Raw genomic sequence first — 19,518 nt, forward strand, 5'->3', positions numbered from 1 at the left:
TCTTGTGTTCCTCTTGTCCTTGTTGCAACTGAATCTACGAAGCGCACGTGCTATGTTGTTCTGAAAAGAATCATTGATGGATTCTTGAAGCTCATAATCATAGGGAGCAGGACATCTAAATAGTAATATACCCGCAATTTTAATGAATAACCCCTGCTTTACGCTGTCTTACATTTTTGAATTTCCTAAGTAAGCTGCCTACTAGAATATTTGGATCTTTCAGAAAGACAATTCAAACAACACATTTATGTTTTCCTTATGATACACTGCTCGACTACAGTTCCTTATCATTAAAAGTTTGTAAAAGCCAGATTGTTTTTAATATTGTAGTCATTGAACAATGTTCAGAAAACACTGAAAATTACTGTCTCCCATTTATCTGGTTGCACGTCATTGTTCTATAACACAGGTGTCAAACTTGATTATGTCACGGGCCGGATTGTGACGTATCATGACAGGGCTTGGTCTGTGCATGACATATCCAGCCCGCAGGCCACCAGTTTGACAAGATTGCTCTATAATATAAAAATTGCAGCAAGGGTTGTAAAGTAAGCATGTATTAATAATTTATTAATAATTAATAATGTATTAATAGTTAATGAAGTTTCAAAATTGGGACCATCAAAAGCCAGCAGAATGCTATTTTTATTTCTGATATTTAATGCAAAATGGGATATCTAATATATCTATTTCCTAGGGCAAAATTTCTTGACCATTAGTTTGTCTATAATCTGGATTTTTCTACTCAGACTTTGACTTGCATACAAATCTGAATTGGAGTAATCTTTTTTTCCCCCTTCTGTAATCAGTTTTTCACCTTTAAGAGCCACTTACCAACAAGGTACAATATGATTTTTTCTGTCATTAAAATACTTGCACTTATTAGATGAGAATTTTGCTCACTTCAATTGGATTCTCCCCCCCCCCCCAAAGATTACAGAAGACACATAAAAATTGAACATGTGAACTTGATAAATTCATCCATTGTTAATGACACCTTTTTCCTGGGAATAAATGACTCAATGATTGGGCACTATGAACTCACCAAACAAATTTGACATTGAAAACCACAATCTGAATATTAATATCTAAGAGTATTTAAAATCCTTAATAGTTAATGCTACCAATGCATTTGATGACATTTGCAACAATCTAGACATCAAGATTATTATTCATGCCATTTATCTTTTCAAATGTATAGCTATTCTGAGAAAAAAATGAATTACCATTTTTAACATCTAGGAAGTTTCAAAGAACTTGATCTGTGGCATTTAACGTGACTTCATCTTGAGAACACTCTTTTATATGCGCATTGAATTATTTCTTTATTTAGTTCAGTGAATGGACACTATGTAGAGTTCAGTGTTTTTAAGCTTTCCCTCATATGAGGATGAGGGAAAATATGATTAGCACATCCATGTGCATAATATCAGTACCATGCTTGTGTTAAATGCAAGTTTATATCAAACAACTGTTTTTAACACAAATTAAGCCAATTAACCTGTTTTGTCATTCAAGAAATGTACATGTTTCTTCTAAACTCTGGTTTCCTAGATGCTAGAAACCAGCAATTTGCCTGGGGAAGCTTTCTGAATGGGGCCCACTTAAAAGTGGATTTATGTCTTTATTAAATGTATATGCTGCTCTTATTCTCAAGAGGGATTCTGTGTCTTGACTTCAGGCTAAGTTACCAAAAAAAGCAGAACGATTTTACATTTTATGAAGAATATAGAATTAATGAAATCAGCTGCAAATAAGCTCAAAATCCAACCTAGACTGTAGCTGGTTCATGGATTTGTGTTAAAGAGCTTTAAGTGGGTGCTGCATCTAGGTCTAAAGGAGAATTATCCATGCATTCAGCTGACTGAATTTGCAGCCAAAATATTTAACATTCCAAATATCCAAAATAAAACAGAGTTTTGTAGGAACTGAGGGAAAAGGGATTCGTAAGACTTGTCTGAAAATTCTATACCACCCTGTTCGAAGCTAATGTTCAGTAGGCTACATAGAAAGAACTTATATGGAACTTTGTTAGATTTATTATATCAACAGCAGAAAAAAAAATATTTATTTTGTGTGTCTTTGGACCAGTCATCAACCCTAGGAAGAAGGCAATGGCAAACAACTTCTAAAAAAAACACATTTTCCAAGAAAAATACAGAATCTAGTCTAGGCAGACTTCAAGAGTCAACTTGAAGTCTTGATAAGTTAGTAACCCTGTTGATAAATGAACTTGGCTTCCCTACTGACTTTGCGTGTGAGAAGATCACAAAAGGTGATTCCATGACGATGGAATACAGCAACGGTCATAAATATGAACTAGTTGTCAAGCTGTTCTGACCCAAACCCTTTTCCAATAAGACAAACAATAACCAAAGGGAACAGAAACCTTTTAATGAGTCTTACGAATCCCCGGTTAAAGGGTTGCTGCAAACTCATTAACTTTATAAACACAAACCTTGCCAAAACTGTATGAGACTGCCAAGAATCACAGATAAGAAATATTTCACAACACAAGGGTCTTCAAATACCAAATTAAAATACTGTAATGTCCACTGAGGCTGAGTTTCAAAATGTCTTTGCTTCCTGCAAAGAACGTTTGCTTCACAGCTGGCTTTTTTCTTTTTGAAGGAGGGTCCATTACCTTGCAGCTTTACTCCTGAGTCGCCCATGCTGTTGCAGCTGCTCTTTCCTACGAGCAATTCTACATGCAGGTGCACTTGGCACAGGCTCCTCAGGAACCTCCTCATCACTGCTGCCAGCCCCCAGAATCTCTGAAGGCAGCAGTCTACTCCCTAATGGTCCTGGCCCCTCATTTGAGTCCTCAGTCTCCTCAGCTGTCTGCACCTGCTGCCGGCTAACCACAACACAAGCTTCTGAATTTTGATCACATGATCATGAGGATGCTGCATAGGTCGTAACTATGAAAAATGGTCATAAGTCATATTATTCAGTGCTGCTTGAATGGTCACTAAATAAACTGTTGTAAGTTGAGGACTACCTGTATTACATGTCAATTTGTTTCAATCTTTTTGAAGCACATGGACAGATGGCTCGATTCATGGGATTTTACAGCCCCATGCCTCTAAAGCACATGGTAAGATACTGTATTTGGCTTTGAACATTGCAGTTGTCAGCCTGAGAAAAATAAGGTTCTGTGAATATTTTTCTGTTTCTCAAATGTCTTTGTTCATCTCATTTCTACCATGTAAAGTAGTTTGTTAACCTCAGCTTGGAATTCCATATTCTGTAGTCTTTGGGTGAATAGTTCTTGAGCTTGGCCATACACTAGAAAGATTAGGAATGGTGTGAAAGGCACCTGTACACCTTTTTAAAGAAGAAAAGTTATCTGTGAAAACTTATGTGGTCAATTCAGGTGGATTCAGCTGCATTTTTAACACAGTAGTTTATTATATTTTCCCAGGTTCTTAGCTGGATTGTGGGAATTCCTTCCGCAAGTTTTAGCTAGGCATTTGCAGTTCTACTGGATGCAGTCAAACAGGCTCAAAAGCGCATAAAGTCAAAGTCCAATAAATTTAGGATGTAAATATAATATGTTATAATGCTTAACATAATAACTAATTTATTTATATAATAATTTATATCCTAGAATTCCTAGGCTGAGTCTATCAAGGAGGATTGATCTTGACTAATCCTTCAAAGTGAAATTAGGTTAGACTGATCAGCATATAGATGAGGGATCAGCAGGAACTTTTAAACTGTGGACAAAATTGGGGAAGTTGGGGGAAAAAAGTCCCCAATAGACAATAACCTTCATATTATTGCCAAGAAAGTACAGAGTCATGTCCATTGTATGTGCAATTATAAGGAATTGGTTTTGATTCAAGAGCGTTGTCAAGGCTCTGACTAATGAACCCAAGCAAATCAGAACTCTGAGACTGAAATCCTCTTCAAAGATCTTCTTTATTGAGTGCATCATATTGGCACAGCTCTCAAGGAGAACCGTCTAAATCTTTCCCGTGGTTTCATTATAATTAAAAATAGGAAATAACCCCATCCCCAAGTGTCACAGGTCACTTTGGCCAACTGGGTTAATTGGTGGGCTCTTCAGGCACTTCTTCAATTACCTTATATGTTCCCAGTAGAGATGACCTTGGTTCTCATGAGAAAGCTCTCTGTTGTGTCTAGTCAAGCGTTCCAACCTCCTTCCCCCTCTGTGTGGCAACTGAGGTACAGGAAAATGGCTGCTGTCAGGTTCAGTTCAAAGTAGACAACTGTCTTTATTTTTCATATCATTTCACCTACAGCCTATGGCTTCTCTGCATTGGTATTAGAAGCATCTCTCCCACAATGCTTTCTTTTAAGTAGGATGGGGAGGAATTATTTATATCACTGACATTTATTTTTGCCCTAGTATATGAATCTGTGTAGCTTATAGTCAAGTCAAAGTTGCTGTAGCGTTTTTTGTGACGCATCTCAATGTCAATCCTTTAAATGCCATTTTACAGAGGGGGGGAGGAAACCCTCAATTTGAGGGGGGAAAATAAGAGTATGGAAATGTAGCATAAAACTTGACAATAGTACTAAGGAATATGCACTTGATTCGGCAATTAGGCAAGAGCAAAATAGGTGGGTGTTTTATGCTAGTTATTTTTATACATCGTTGGAGTTGTGTCTTGGAAGGTTGCTAATACATATTGAATTGCAAATTAAGATGACAGCAGTGGCAACATTGGTGACTTCTAGCAGGCACCTGAAGTTTATTTAAGAACAAAACTACTAATTAAAAGTATTTTCTCAGAATTTCAGCTTTAATTATGGAAGAAATCTATTTAGCATGCCAGTGTGTGTTGGAGGCACCTAGAAAAATGCTATCAAAGTAATCTATTCTTGTTGTTGGAGTTTGTAATGGCAGGCTAGCAAAAATGGTATTTCTGACAGTTCCTTACAGTAGAAATTAGTGTTATTTTAATTGTCCTCCAAATGTCAGGAGGGCAGATTGGTTAGATTGCAAGACACATAGCTACTTTCAACCACCTAACCAGCTGTCAACCAATCTCTCCTTAAAATTGACATTAGAAACATGTTTGCATAAGTCTTTGCTGGTGTGTTGTTGCTATGCTAAAAGAGACACTACTATGTTAATCGAAGAGTCTAAGATTTAATTAGCTTGGTGATGGTATTTCTAAATTATTCTTCATAGCGAACTGCACAAGATTAGTAATGTTCTACTTTAGATCTTAAACTTTTGTTTTAAGTTGAACTCTACTTCAAGGTTGGCGTCAAACCTTAATGTGGTGTTGTACCAGGTGATTCAAAGGTTTTATTTTTCTTTCTCTTCCACCCTGTTTACAAGCCATATTATTCTGCTCCTTACATGAATGTTCTTCTCCTTTACCTGATCACAAATACTGTACACTAAAATAGTCCCTCAGAAGGAACTGAACTATCACTTCACTTCATACTGTCCATTCTCTTGCATTACTCAAAATTTTGCCCACCATTTGAAAAAAATAATTTTGTGTTAGTGAAGTGATGTGACAGTAATTAGTTATGTGGGCCAAGGACCTCTTTCATTATTACACAGGTTGGTTACTAAGATATTCTGTCTGCTGCAGGACTAATTGTTCCAAACTATAAACTTTTCACTTCTTAAGATCTTAGTTGAGCACAAACAAGGATTTCTTAGGAAAAAATGAACATTTTTGGATCTAGCAAACCTAGTATTTTTTACTATCATATGTAGGCTGCAAAGATTTAGATAACTCCATCTAGGACCAAAGAATGCAAGGCTTTGTGTGTCTTTGTACGTCAGATATCATAGCTCTACTAGGGTAAATACAAGGAGTATGCCAAAGAGGAGTCCTTGGTACTCTCTGAGAATCATTGTTTGCAAAATAAATAAATAAATCATGACCTAAGTAGATAACATTATCAGTGATAGAAAGGCATGGGGCTTGCCCTAAATGTTACCTAGTTGAGAAATGAAACATCAACATGAAAACAACCAAGTTCAGAGAGCACCAGAGACTCCACAGTTCAACCGAAACTATAAATATTGTCTTCCATAATGAGATTCATTTTGATACTTATGCAAAGGTGTCCATGGTGATGGGTGGCAATTTCTAAGCATAATGGCAAACCACAGTACACACCTGATCGAAGTCTTGGCCAACTTAGGCCATTCTACTGTATTGAAATTAAAATTGCAGAATTCCAAGACAGTACTGCCAATTCTGTCTTCCCAGTAGTATACAGGAAAGAAAATGTTGGCTTGTGGTAGTGTCTAGATTAAAGGTCCTAATTTGCATAGTATGGCAAGAGCATGATTGGTATATAATTGGGCTCTGTTTGTATTTGTGGCTTACTGAACAATGTGTGCTCAAACTGACCAATATTGTCTTGACAGACATAGTCATATAGCCGGTTTACATTGTCTCTTTTATTAGAAAAACATTATGTGAAAGCTTCAAGGTTACCAAATGCAGGAAATAAAAACATTTGAAAAACCTTTATTGCTACTAAGCAAAATCTTGAAACTCTGTGATAGTTACTTTCTATATCAATTTAATCATATTAGAGTTTCTTTCTCACACTTCTTCCCTCCCCTGGACTAGGAATTCTTTTCTACAACAAATTTTATTTCCACTCTGTGTTCCCTGCCTTCCTTTTGAATTTTGCAATCAAATTCCAAATGATACTTAAAAAGGAGGAAAAATATCCAGCAATTTTTTCTAATGCAACATATTAAAAGTTTCAAATATATCCCTATTTTTAATTAACACCAAACAACAGTTTGTAAACTGTGATGATAGAATGGGAATCTGGATATAGGCCTGATTCTTCCAGTTATTTCTAAAAGTAGTTTTTGTGGTTGAAAGGTTTAGCCATCTGACTTTTTATAAAGTCTTCAAATAAGAATGTCTGTTTTAGTTACTACCATCCACTTGGGAAAAAAAGGATTCAGTAAAGGAAGCATTCCAAGTTTCTATTTACAAAAACACACTCAAATAGTTCATTAAAGGGTTAATATATAGTGAGAACAACTAAAAAGGGGTCATTTGACCCAGTAAATAATCTTCATCCTCAGGGAGTTAGCTTTAGTTCCAAATAGACTCACCCTTATAAAGAGTCAAATGAACTATTGTTCAGGACACGGAGACAGACACACACAAAGAGGTCAGATGTTTTGTCTATTTATTTCTCCAAGAAAAAGAAGTAGAAAGAAGGGTTGGCTGAAAAAACAAGCTGCACAGACAAGGAGATACAGAATGTACTTGCTAAATACCAACTGTAGTGGTCAACCCATGCCTACTGTTGCTTTCCTAACTAATAAAGAAGAGGCTAATGAAGTCATAAACTCTTGCTATTTCTCTCTTTGTGCAGAGGCTCATGGTATATCAGACACATCTTTATAGAAAATCTGGAGGACTGTGGATTCACCTTTCGACCCAGACTGTATGACTTTGTGCTGTCACACCTTAACAAGTTTGAATGCAGCTACTAGAAGATTTGACTGGCTTAGTGGGTGGATAGATTAAGAGTATTATTGAGGGCTTTTGTGTGTGAATAGGACATATGAGTCACTGAAAGAACCATCTTTTTTTTTTTTAAAAAAAAAAGTCTTTGCTTATCTCCTCTCATGTGTCAATAAGGAAGACAGGGGGAAAGAATGGAGAGTTTCTGTAAGAACAGAATAGAAAATGTCAGTGAAAATATTATGAGATCAATACTGGAACACGGGGAAGCAATATTTACACTATTAGCCTGCAGTCGATTTTGGCCTGAATTTGTGAAGAGTAATTTATTTTGTCCTATTAGTACTTGGAAACAGATTTTCTATAGGTTCTTAACAAAGGTTGCCACAGAAGATTTATCCATTAGACCAAAGACTACTCAGGATAATTGACACATATGAATTGAACTTTTGTTGAAGAGATAATGAAGTCCATCCTTCATCATTCTTCATAAGTTGTGATCAGTTCTGTTACAGGATGGTAAAACAACCAACCTTTGTAAATCTAAATTTGTTTCCTTTTTCACAGCAAGGTCCACCATTACCTGGAAGGCCCAGTGATGAGCAAGAAGCAGGGACTGATGGAAAGACCCTGACATTACTCACTATCATTTAAGATATCTTAGGTAGAAGGACCTCTCCAGAAACGGCAAGCAGTGGATTAGCCATGCACACAAAATAAATTATTTTTCATTATGCACTTTTAGAATAGTTTTCATCTGAAAATTATGTTTTACATTTTAATCAGAATCAATGTTTAATCAGGAGCAGCAAAACTGAGGCTATAACTTGTGAGAATGTTTAGTAAATCAACCCCAAATATGTCAAAGTGTCCTCTCTCTCTCTCTCTCTCTCTCTCTCTCTCTCTCTCTCTCTCTCTCTCTCTCTTTATTTTCTCTCCACTCGCCATCTCCCTGCCAGTGCAGCAGATGCTTGCACTGGCACTAAGCCAGCACACCTGAAGATGGCGAGGGGACTCGCCAAACGTGCCTTTGAATCTACGGGAGAAACCCAATCCAAAGATCCACATACAAATACCAGAGAACTCAGAAAACATATATATATATATATATATATATATATATATATATATATATATATATATATATATATATATATATATATATATATATATCCCTCCCTCCCTCCCTCCCTCCCTCCCTCCTCTGGTCTCCCACTCTCCACCTCTCCCACACACTCTCTCTCTCATATTCTGAAATTTTGGACCAAATTAGAAATAAATAAAATTTATAGATACATCTAGACAGCTTAGACATCTCCATTTTCATACTGATGCCTCTTGGACCTTAAATCTGAAATGTCACTGTGAATTAGTTACTGTCTCAAAAGAAAATAGAAGCTTCTACCTTCAGGTGAACCATTAAATATGTATCTTCTGACTTTAAAGGAGGCATTTCAAAATGAAAAAATGTTGGCTCCAACTTTTTCCATTTCTATATTGTACTAGATGCCAGAAATGACTTTGAAAATGATTGCCTATGGGTAAGAAAGAGTGTATACAAACTGCTTCATTTTACATCTCAATAGGCTAAGTTGCTTACATTAATCAACTTCAGGCAAACTTAGTGTTAACCCAATAGGAACCTTCTGGTTGACCTTTTTGACTTTGCTTAGAAGATGTGGATGGTGATATTTTTCTGGAAATAAAGACCCTAATTCACCAAAAAAAATGATAAGAGAGGCATTATGGAGTGATAAAGTGCAATCCCAGAGCAGAACACAAGAAAGGATATCCCTCACAATGAAGTGTTGGTAGCATTTCTGAGAGACAAAATGATCTGACAATACTTGTCCCATCATGCTGCAGTTCCATCATACTTTCTCCATCTAAGGAATAACAGCCCCATGGCAAAAAAAGAAAGAAATATACAAAGGGCAACTTTTTCTCCTGTCAGAGTAGATGAATGGCATGATATTGACATTTTGTGTGGGTTGTTTGGCAGTTTATTTCACATTTGCACTCTTGTCGCTTTCTGCTACCAGAGATGATGAATAACCTTAAAGGTTTTTTTTTTTCCCGTCTCTTCTCCCATTTTGTACCTTTAATATGCAGGTACTGTTCAGAGCCAGTCTTCACAGTCCTTGCTCATTTGCTTTTATTCTGTCTCCCTAGTTATATTTGTTTAGGTCTCCTTTTAGATATGCATCTATATTACAGCAGATTAAAATAAAAACTCTATAAAATACATTTGTACTTCAATGGAATATTACTTTTTATATCAAATTTCATGCTCCTGATTCCTTAGTTCTGTTTATTTGCTTTCTTTTGGCTTTGTTCATTGTACATATGCATCTGTGCTCATGTATATGTGATTGTCTGAGTATACACCTACACAAATGTATATTTTGAAATTGCAACATGCACACACACAAACAAATACATACATACAAAGGGTAAATAAAAAGTAGTAACTCCAGAGTTATAACTCATCAACTGATGGCAGTACTGACATGTCAAAAGTTCTGATGTGTTCTATTTATTGTTTCACTTCAGTTGGCAGAAAGTTGCTGTGAGAAAAGGGTTGTGTGGCTATTGTTTGCAAAATGGAAGCCTGTATTGAATGGTTGCCAGTGTACTTTAAACAATGTGCTGTGATTGGATTTCTGTCTGACAAAACACTCTCACCCACTGAAATCGATTTCATTCCTTTCAGAAGGGAGTCCCAATATCACTATTTCTCATATAATTTGAGAATATATAATTTATTTTACTGCTTAATAGGAAGACAAACATTGCATTATGGGTAGACTTATGCAATTTTATCTAAGAGATTAGATATTTGTCATGTGTTTTACAATCCCTTCCAAGGAGTCTGCAACTTTCTTGGTATCCTGAGATTCAGATTTCAAGCCAAACAGCATAAAGAATAACGTAAATAAGTAAGTAAATAAATGAAAGTCAAAATCCAATTCAAGGAAATTCTAAACTTCTTGAGAAAGCGGCAAGAAAAAAAATAAACTTTTTCCCCACAGGAAATTAAAACTTTCAAAGCAAATGGAATATGGGATTGTTCATTTTAGCTCGTAGAAGCTGCGTATCATGACCTAAATTGTGTAGCTAATCTTGAGAAACTCAATTTTAATGTCATTAGAAAATGAAGGTAATTTCCATTTAAATTGTTATCAAATCATAGTTCCTGAGCTTAATTATTCTCTCATTTTAATTCTAAAAAACATCCACTCAAAATTAAGCAATTGAATTGGCCAATAATGCTTTTCATTTATCAATCAAATATTTTAGGTCCCCAAGGAAAAAGCAAGCCACCTCTTCTTTGATAACTGCTTTGTTATGGAAAACAGAAATTATGTGATATTAATTGTCTTCTTTATTTGAATCCCAGTTCAAGTCATGAACATGTAGCTAATTTTAAGATATGCATCCCTGAATAATTTATACCTGGTGCTGTAAGTTGGAATAGATGTGGTAAGGTGCTATTAAATGTTTTTCTTTCCAAAGGGACCTAAAACAACCTTGCTTCTGTTAGATGAATCAAAGGCCTTCCCAGTAACACCAGTGTTGTTGAAACATCAATTAACTGTGCCTAGAGATGATTGTAGATGAGAAACACTCTAGCAGGCATATGTGAGATGGTTGGTAGATGAATGAAGGACAGAAAGAAGTATATACACCTGTAATTTCCTTGAACTTCCTTCCTCTTGAAGTCACTCATCCAACAGTGCTTGGAATTTAGATAGAAACAGGGATATTTCTAGACAGCCTTGTTGAGCATGTTTCTGCCATGTACTATGAATACCAAGAGAACTTCTACCAAGAATCCAGCCTCTTTGAGATATTAGAGTAGTCTGGAATCAGTGGTGGGATTAAATTTTTTAATACTGGCTCTGTTTGCTGGGTGTGGTGTGGCTTGATGGGCATGGCAGGGGAAGGATACTGTAAAATCTCCATTCCCATCCCACTCCAGGATACTGTAAAATCCTATTCCTCCCCACCCCACTAACCTGTTTTCCAGCTCCGTTCTCCTATGCAGGGCAACAAAGAAGTCCCAGCCGATCAGCTGGGACTTGGGAGGCAGAGAATAAATGGGGTCAGGGTCAGTCAGAAGTGGTATTTGCTGGTTTTCTGAATGACTCAAAATTTCCGCTACCAGATCTGGTCAGAATCTGACGAATACATCTCTGTCTGGAATGGAAGTTAGGCTTCTTTGGTGTAACTTTCTGTGAACATATTGCCTCTGAAAGTATACCCAGCCCTAACCCACTTTGCATTTCAGAAGACCCCTAAGATTGTTTAATTTTAACAAGTCTTTATATGAAGTACTATTGTAGATGGCCATCTGAATATATTATTGCTATTTTTTATTACTAATATTATATTTCATGATCTTTTAATCTTTTTTTAGATGTACTATCCAAGGGTTGTTTGTTTGTTTGTTTGAGATGGCCTAAAAGTATTGGAAACAAGGAAGCAACTGGATGAAAAAGGCTATGTTCACAAAGCATGCTACATCGGGTCATGTGAAAAGTAAGCTTCATTCACATAAGTTAAAGTTTTGATTAAGGTTAGATTGGGTTTGCATTTTGATAGCCAAATCTGGCCCTGGGTTCTGCCATGATATACATTTTCCAATGAAGAATTCCAGTCAGAAGATCATTTAAATGTAATGTAATAGATACTGTGATAAAGTGAGGGTTTGCTTATGAAAAGGGGACCCTGGAATAAAGGCTTATATTTATTTTTACACTTAGCACCACAAAGAACTTCAAAATAAGACATCACCCAGAGATGTATATGTAGACACACTGGCATCTCGTGGGCACAAATTGGGTCCCACTGAGGACCAAAATGAGGAGAATCCTTAAGGTTTATAAGTGAAGAGAAGGTGCTGCTACAAACTCTGGAGATATAAAAGAAACATATTTTGAAGGGAGGGATCTTTTTGATCATATAGATACAGATGCATTTTTAAGTAGAAGTTGAATATTATCAACCTAACAGCTTTCATCTGTAATGCCTCTCAAATCCATCAGTTGGACATCTTCCAGAAAAAGAGAATAAAAAGCCAGAAAACCTTTTCAGCACTGGATATCCTCAACTGATTACAAATAATGGTCCACTTGTACTGAAAGTGCTTGAGAACTCATTAGAAAACACCACGTTGTCTTTGAGATCTTGTGAGGTCTTGGATGAGAATGTCAAAACTGTGGTAGATGGTGTTGTGTCCCTGACTAGCTAAGTCTTCAACCTGGTCCGCATTTTGAGCGGGACCATCTTACTGTTCCCATTGGTTGGTGCCGTTTGACAGCAGACTATATAAGGAGCTGTCAAACGGCATCAGCTGGGGAGTTGGGGCTCCGGCTCCAGCCAGCCGGCTGCCAGCCCAGCTGGGCAGCCACGTTAATCTGTTACTACTTCAAATAAAGAAACGTTATTCTTCAGCTCCTGTGTCTGCCTGGTGTGTCCGTCTAGACTAATACAACACTGGCGACGAGGATGGGATGTCAGAAGAGACACCCAGGCAAGAAGCTAAGTCACTGAAGAAAGAGCTGAAGCCACAGAATGTCTGGAGCCGCAGATAGTCTCTGCGCGCGCCAAATTTAAAAAAGAGCCTCTGAGCTGAGAAGAAAGTCTCCCTGAGCTGAGGAAAAGAAGTCTCCCTGAGCTGAGGAGAAAGTTACTGCCTGACAGGCACTCTAGCCTCCCGTGCGAAAGGCACCCCTGTTAGCGCTACCAAAGCGCAGAAGTCTGAAAAGCCTCCCCAGTCGAGGAACAGACGTCGCCTCAAGGCCCGTGAAGGCTGGCGAAAAACCCCCACCCCGTGGGCGCTACAAGAGCGCAAAGCCTACAGCCTCTAGCAGAGGTCCAGATTTCGCCTCAAGGCCGTGAAGGCCGGCGAGACTACACTTCAGCCCCCACCGATCCGGCCGCTGTTACCGTGCTGCCGCCGCGCGACCCCCGACAGCCGCTCCCGCCAAGGACGCCGAGCGCCTCGCTGCAGCCGCCTCCCGCCGAGGACGCCGCCCGCGGCTCCGCTCTTCAGCCGCCGCGCGCTCCGCTCTTCAGCCGCCGCTGCGCCTCCGCTACCGCCGCCGCGCCCTCCGCTCTTCGCGCCGCTGCGGCCTCCGCTACCGCCGCCGCGGCCTCCGCTCTTCAGCCGCGGTGCGCCTCTGCTGCCGCCGCCCGCGCGTCATCCGCTCTTCAGCCGCGCTGCGCCTCGCTGCTACCGCCCGCGCCATCCGTTCTGCCGCCGCCTCGGCCTACGCTGCCGCCGCCGCGCTGCCTCCGCTCTTCAGCCGCCGCCGCGCCTCCGCTCTTCAACGCGCCGCCCGTTGCTCGTTCTACCGCCGCGCCGCGCTCGCCGCCGCGCCGCCGCGCCTCCGCTCTCCTGCCGCCGCCGCGCGCCTCCGCTCTCCTGCCGCCGCAGCCTCCGCTCTTCAGCCGCCGCGCGCCCTCCGCTCTTCAGCCGCCGCTGCGGCCTCCGCTGCCGCCGCCGCGGCCTCCGCTCTCCTGCCGCCGCCGCCGCCTCCGCTCTCCTGCCGCCGCCGCGCCTCCGTTTCTTCTGCCGCCGCCATCGCGGGGCCTCCGCAGCCGTCGCCTCGCTCCGCCGCCGCCGCCCGCCGCCGCCACCGCGCCTCTGCTCTTTCTGCCGCCTCCGCGGCCTCCCGCTACCGCCCGCCGCGGCTCTCCGTTTCTTCTGCCGCCGCCGCCCGCAGGCATCCGCAGCCGTCGTCTCTCTCCGCAGCCGCCGCGCGACCTCCGCTGCAGTCGCCTCCCGTCCCGGCCGTCGCCGCCGCTGCCGCCTCCGCCGTGGCCGCCGACAGCCCGAGCGCCTCCTCGACTTCCACCGGCTGCCGAGCGATGGGCCTACTGCGGGTGCAGCTCTTCGTGGGCCTGCTGCGTTCAGCTCCAGGCCTTTCTCCATTTCAGGCTTTTCACCATTGTGGACATGGGTGCAGCCATTGGCTCTGCAGAGATGCAGATAATAAAATTCTCTCTGCCCCCCCCTTTCCAATGGCTCTGGGGGGATGGATCCGGTATTTAGGGGGAGGGGGGTGTCAGGCGTTGAACAAGGAAGTTCCATGCACCCACCTCCAGGGTCTCTCCCACCTTGGCTTGTCTCCCTGGTCATTAGTACTACACTCCCCAGGGGGCGAAAGCTAGGTAGGTGGGAGGTTGGATGTTCTTGTCCCAAGGGGGCCAGGAGAGCACAACGAGCCTCCAGCCTTAGGGTTCAGGCACCTCTGCCCTACCCCATGCAGGCAGTCACCAGACAGGTTTATTCACCATCTTATCTGGTTCCCTTCTCAGGCTCCTGCCTTGTGACAGGTGGGGTGCCAATTTTTGTGCAAGCCACAGCTAGACCTGCCATCTCTGCAGCGTTGGTTCCAAGGCAGGCAGCTGTCAGTATTTGACCCACAACCCTTGGGATGTGGGGGCCCCTACTCCGCCACAGGCGGGAGGTCACCTGGGCAGGGTTGCTTGCCACGTTTGTCAGGGTCTCCTTCCCAGGCCAGGTGTCGTCCTGGCCACTAGTTCAATTTCCTCACTAGTTCCAATTTCCTGGTTATACCATTGTGTTTCCAAAAGGCTGGGCAGCGCATGTCCTTAGCTAGGGAAAGGGGTGTTGTGTCCCTGACTAGCTAAGTCTTCAACCTGGTCCGCATTTTGAGCGGGACCATCTTACTGTTCCCATTGGTTGGTGCCGCTTGACAGCAGACTATATAAGGAGCTGTCAAACGGCATCAGCTGGGGAGTTGGGGCTCGGCTCCAGCCAGCCGGCTGCCAGCCCAGCTGGGCAGCCACGTTAATCTGTTACTACTTCAAATAAAGAAACGTTATTCTTCAGCTCCTGTGTCTGCCTGGTGTGTCCGTCTAGACTAATACAACAGATATCATGCAAAATATTGATGTTCTCACAAAAGGTCTTGTAAGAATTTAAGGTTCTTTCACACAAGACATTTTGTGGTTTTACCTTAAGACCTGGGTCTTATGATGTTCCAGTTATTTTTCCATTTAAAAATTAATTTAAATGTGGAAAATGTGCTATTTTTGGGAGAAGAGACTTCATGGTGTTATATTACCAATTTTGAATGTCTACAACACATAAGAATAGAATAGAATAGAATAGAATAGAATAGAATAGAATAGAATAGAATAGAATAGAATAGAATAGAATAGAATAGAATAGAATTCTTTATTGGACAAGTATGATTGGACACACAAGGAATTTGTCTTGGTGCAAATGCTCTCAGTGTACATAAAAGAAAAAACATACAATACTATACTGCTGAGGCATCCTATTTGTTAGTATTATAAGAGTTGTTAGAAGATTAGCACTGAACTAGCAATATTATTTCTTTCTGTCATTTTTTAGGGGAATTCCGTGGAAATTTGTTGCACCTGACAGAATAAAAGCTGATGTAAGTGCTCTGAATACAAATGTGTTTTTAAATATTGGGGGAGTACATTGTCAATAAAATGATAAATAGTGGATGGATCTCCAGCAGAGAGTTTAAGTAATAGAAAGAGAATCAGAGCCATTCTTTTCTTTGTTTTATTTAAAAATCCTTCAAGGTAAACTCCTGTTCAAGAAGCTAGAAAAAACTTAGTTCCTGATGACTGCTTTTATCACAAGAATATATCTGGAAATGTTACATCATCTGAAGCCAAGTTTTCATGGCAGGCTAAATTGAAAAAAAAAAAAAACAGATTAAAAAAACCCACAATATAATGCAAGTTAACATTAAAATGCAAAGATTAAAATAAATGCCAAGGAGCAAATTATAATGCCTAGAATTGATTGATTTTGGTGCAAAAAAGAGCATAGTTGGGAAAATATAAATTTTCCTCAGTAAGGTAATCCAGAACTAGGCAGATATCATCAATAAGGTTTTTTCAAAGTCCTCAGTTGGGTCTTATGTCAGGAGAAGAGATGCTATAAAGAACCTCAGAAGAATGTCTGTGAAGATTTTCAGTCATCCAGGTCAAAGTTGTCTCAAAGGTTTGAAAAAAGCATAAAAGACTTCATCTGGACTCCAGATGATGGTAGAGAACAGGAAGGCCTGGAGGAACATTGTCCATGGGGTTGCTATGGATCGGACACGACTTCACAACTAACAACAACAAAGAACTGAACAGCCCTCCCTCAACACAGAGAGGAGGAATATGACACTATCTATCACATGTCTACAACACAGTATTTTCAGCAGTTCCAAGAAGATTCCACATTTGCGCTCTGATTCAGGTGACCCTTAAGGCACTAATGAACCTCCAAGTGGTCTCAGAGAGACAGGTAATGACCAGATAGATTCTGTTAAGAAATACAATCCTTCCATCCCCTCCCCAGCTTGCCAGAACCTATCTTCCTACCCTCCTACCATCCGTTCACAACTGATGAAGCTTCTTGGATGAGAAGTGGAACATCTTCTTCTTCCTCAAAACCAAGCAAGCAAACAAACAATCTAGTTGCCTTTTTTAAAAAAAGCATCTTTGAGACAACCTCAGAAAAACTTAAGATGTATCAGTATACTATAATGGATAAGACTGGGGTTAAGGCTAAGCTTAGAGAGAACCAGGTTTTGAGTTTATCCTCAACCATTGAAGCTCACTGTCATTCTCTGTCCAGCCTACCTCACATGGATATTGTTATGAATAAAAGGTATTATATAAACCTAACAAGGCAAATACAAATAAGTTCCCTAGTTTCAGACTGAGAATGTTTTTTTAAAAAAACTAATTCCAACACATCAAATAAGTTTTTGGAAAATAATGTAAATTAATGAAATTTTATTTATTTGTATTTTATTTATATCCCACCTTTATTTTTTAAATAAACAACTACAGGTCACAAACATATCCAATACTCTTCCTTCCTCCTATTTTTCTCACAAAAAAGTGACTTGATACACTGTGACATGCGTACACCTTACCTGGAAGATTATGAAGACTTTATGTATATGTGATTGTCTGAGGCAGGGATGGTGTCTGGGAGCTTTTCCTGGGGTGGGCCGATCCTGCGCTGTGGCTCCGGGAGATTCGCCTCCCCATGTGGTTGGGCTGCCCTCGGGCAGGGAGGCTTTGTTGTACCGGTTAGTAGGGCTGCGTTTTTAAAAGAATTGGCTTTGCCTTCAAGGCGAAGGGAAGGCAGCAACAGGAGCGCCTGAAACCGAGTGTCTCCACCGGGCTCCGGTTGCAGGGAAGAGCCCTGGCTGGCTGTGCGTGGCTGCACCAAATGCCGTGGCGTTGCTCTAAATGCCGCAGCAGCATGGGGAGAAGGGAAAGCAATGGTGGCGGAAGGTCTCCCAATACAAAGTGCCCCACCAACGCCGAAGTCAACATCCAAGTCGTTGAAGCCCGCCTGCCCGAGGATGCAAGGGGGGGGGGGGAATTAAATCACCCCCCAAAAGACGGCCTAGCCATTTTTTCAGGGGTCAAAAAAAACTGAGGCCCGGCCTTATTTTGTGAGAAACAGGGTATCTATCTATCTATCTATCTATCTATCTATCTATCTATCTATCTATCTATCTATCTATCTATCTATCGTTTGTTTGTCTGTTTGTCTGTTTGTCTGTCTTAGATACTACTTAATAATCAGTTTGATGTTTGTAGCCAAAATATACATTTGTATATATTGTTGCAATGTTTTTGAAAACTAGTTATTTTGAAGACTTGTGTAGATGGGTCTGTGTCTTATACATTTATAATGCATATCTCTCACATGTGTATTTCTATATAAATGCTAATGCTTTAAAAGCCAGGCCTTTGGATTGCACGATCACTTGCGTATTCACCAATGAAAATTGTACCAAACTAGGAGACAAAGACAGTTCAGAATTCCAGAATATAAGCTCTAATAACGTTAGAATGAAATGATAACTGAAAGCAATTATTTCTTCCCCCGTATTTGATGCCAGATCTCAGAAGCATGTCTTCATCCTCATTCTTCCCAAATATCCCCAAAATAACCTGATTCTAGATCACAGAAAATGGGAGTTAAGAAAAGCCATCGAAAGAGAAATCTTTCTTGCAGCTGAGTTCTAACAAAATAAATAGTGCAGCCAACCATAGGTTTAGAGAATGCTACTCATTACTAACAAATAAGATGTTGAAAACCAGCTGAATAGAAATATTGATTTCAGTATAAAGGACATCTAAAGGAGACTGGAATCCTCTTCTGATTTACTTCATTGCCCCTGAAATGAAATATATATGAAATGGCAGCCTATAATCTGTGAGCTAACATAGAAGAGTTGGAGTCCTTTCTTAGTAAAATAGGAATTGGTTCATGCAGAAAAGAATGATGACGATGATAATGATGAAGCTGAAAGTAATTCATTAATTTATCTTGTTTGCTTGTTCATATATTTTGTTTGCTTGTTTGCTTGTCTTCTATATTTCACTTTGATATTAGAAAATACTATTACGGACATAATCTGAGAAAAAAATAAAGGAAATTATGATATTGATTAGGAGACCACTCAAGTATTAGAGCAAAGCAGAGAATTGCATATATATGGATTTTACACCAGAAGAACATTAGCACAGCCTTTATTTTAATCTAGGCTTTGGGAGTTTAATCAGGAAGTTGGTGCAGCATCATTTTCTACAAATGCCCTGAGATGACTAAAACTCTTCCATGATGACATCTGTAGCAAGAAAGCTTCTACTAATGCTCTCCAAACAGGAAAACACCTGATTCCTAAAACGAAATGACTGAACATTCCAAATTTCCCTATGTTTAACTGTCCCATTGATTAATTATCAATAATTAACTAGGATTAATAATTAATTAGGATTAATTATGTACAACAATTAATTAAATGTTAATATTAATGATTGATTGATGAATGGCTCTATGACAGAGCTAATTGAAATGCACTCTTTCTAGGTGTTACACCATTTGGTTTTTTGATCTTGTTTTTATGTTTTTAATTTAAATTGGTAGTTTTAATGGTTTTATTTTCCTGTTTTCTGACTGTTTTATTACTTACATCATCCAGAGGCACTAGGTAAGATGGGTGGTTGTATAAACAAACAAACCATATAATGTCATATTGATGTG

At 40.0% G+C, this 19,518-nt stretch overlaps 1 long non-coding RNA gene across 1 annotated transcript in view; it reads left to right on the top strand.

Moving 5' to 3' along the window:
• The window catches only part of LOC113422938 (uncharacterized), a 66,188-nt gene that overhangs the window by 22,708 nt on the left and 23,962 nt on the right, over nt 1–19,518 (top strand). Inside the window, exons 2-3 of the long non-coding RNA XR_003372315.2 lie at nt 11,860–11,981; nt 15,832–15,877. This is a non-coding gene — a long non-coding RNA (uncharacterized LOC113422938). The remainder of the gene's footprint in view (nt 1–11,859; nt 11,982–15,831; nt 15,878–19,518) is intronic.

The sequence above is a fragment of the Notechis scutatus genome, chromosome 6, assembly GCF_049901735.1.
Source record: "Notechis scutatus isolate UNSWTSFEM ecotype Mainland chromosome 6, rNotScu1.2, whole genome shotgun sequence".
NCBI lineage: Eukaryota > Metazoa > Chordata > Lepidosauria > Squamata > Elapidae > Notechis > Notechis scutatus.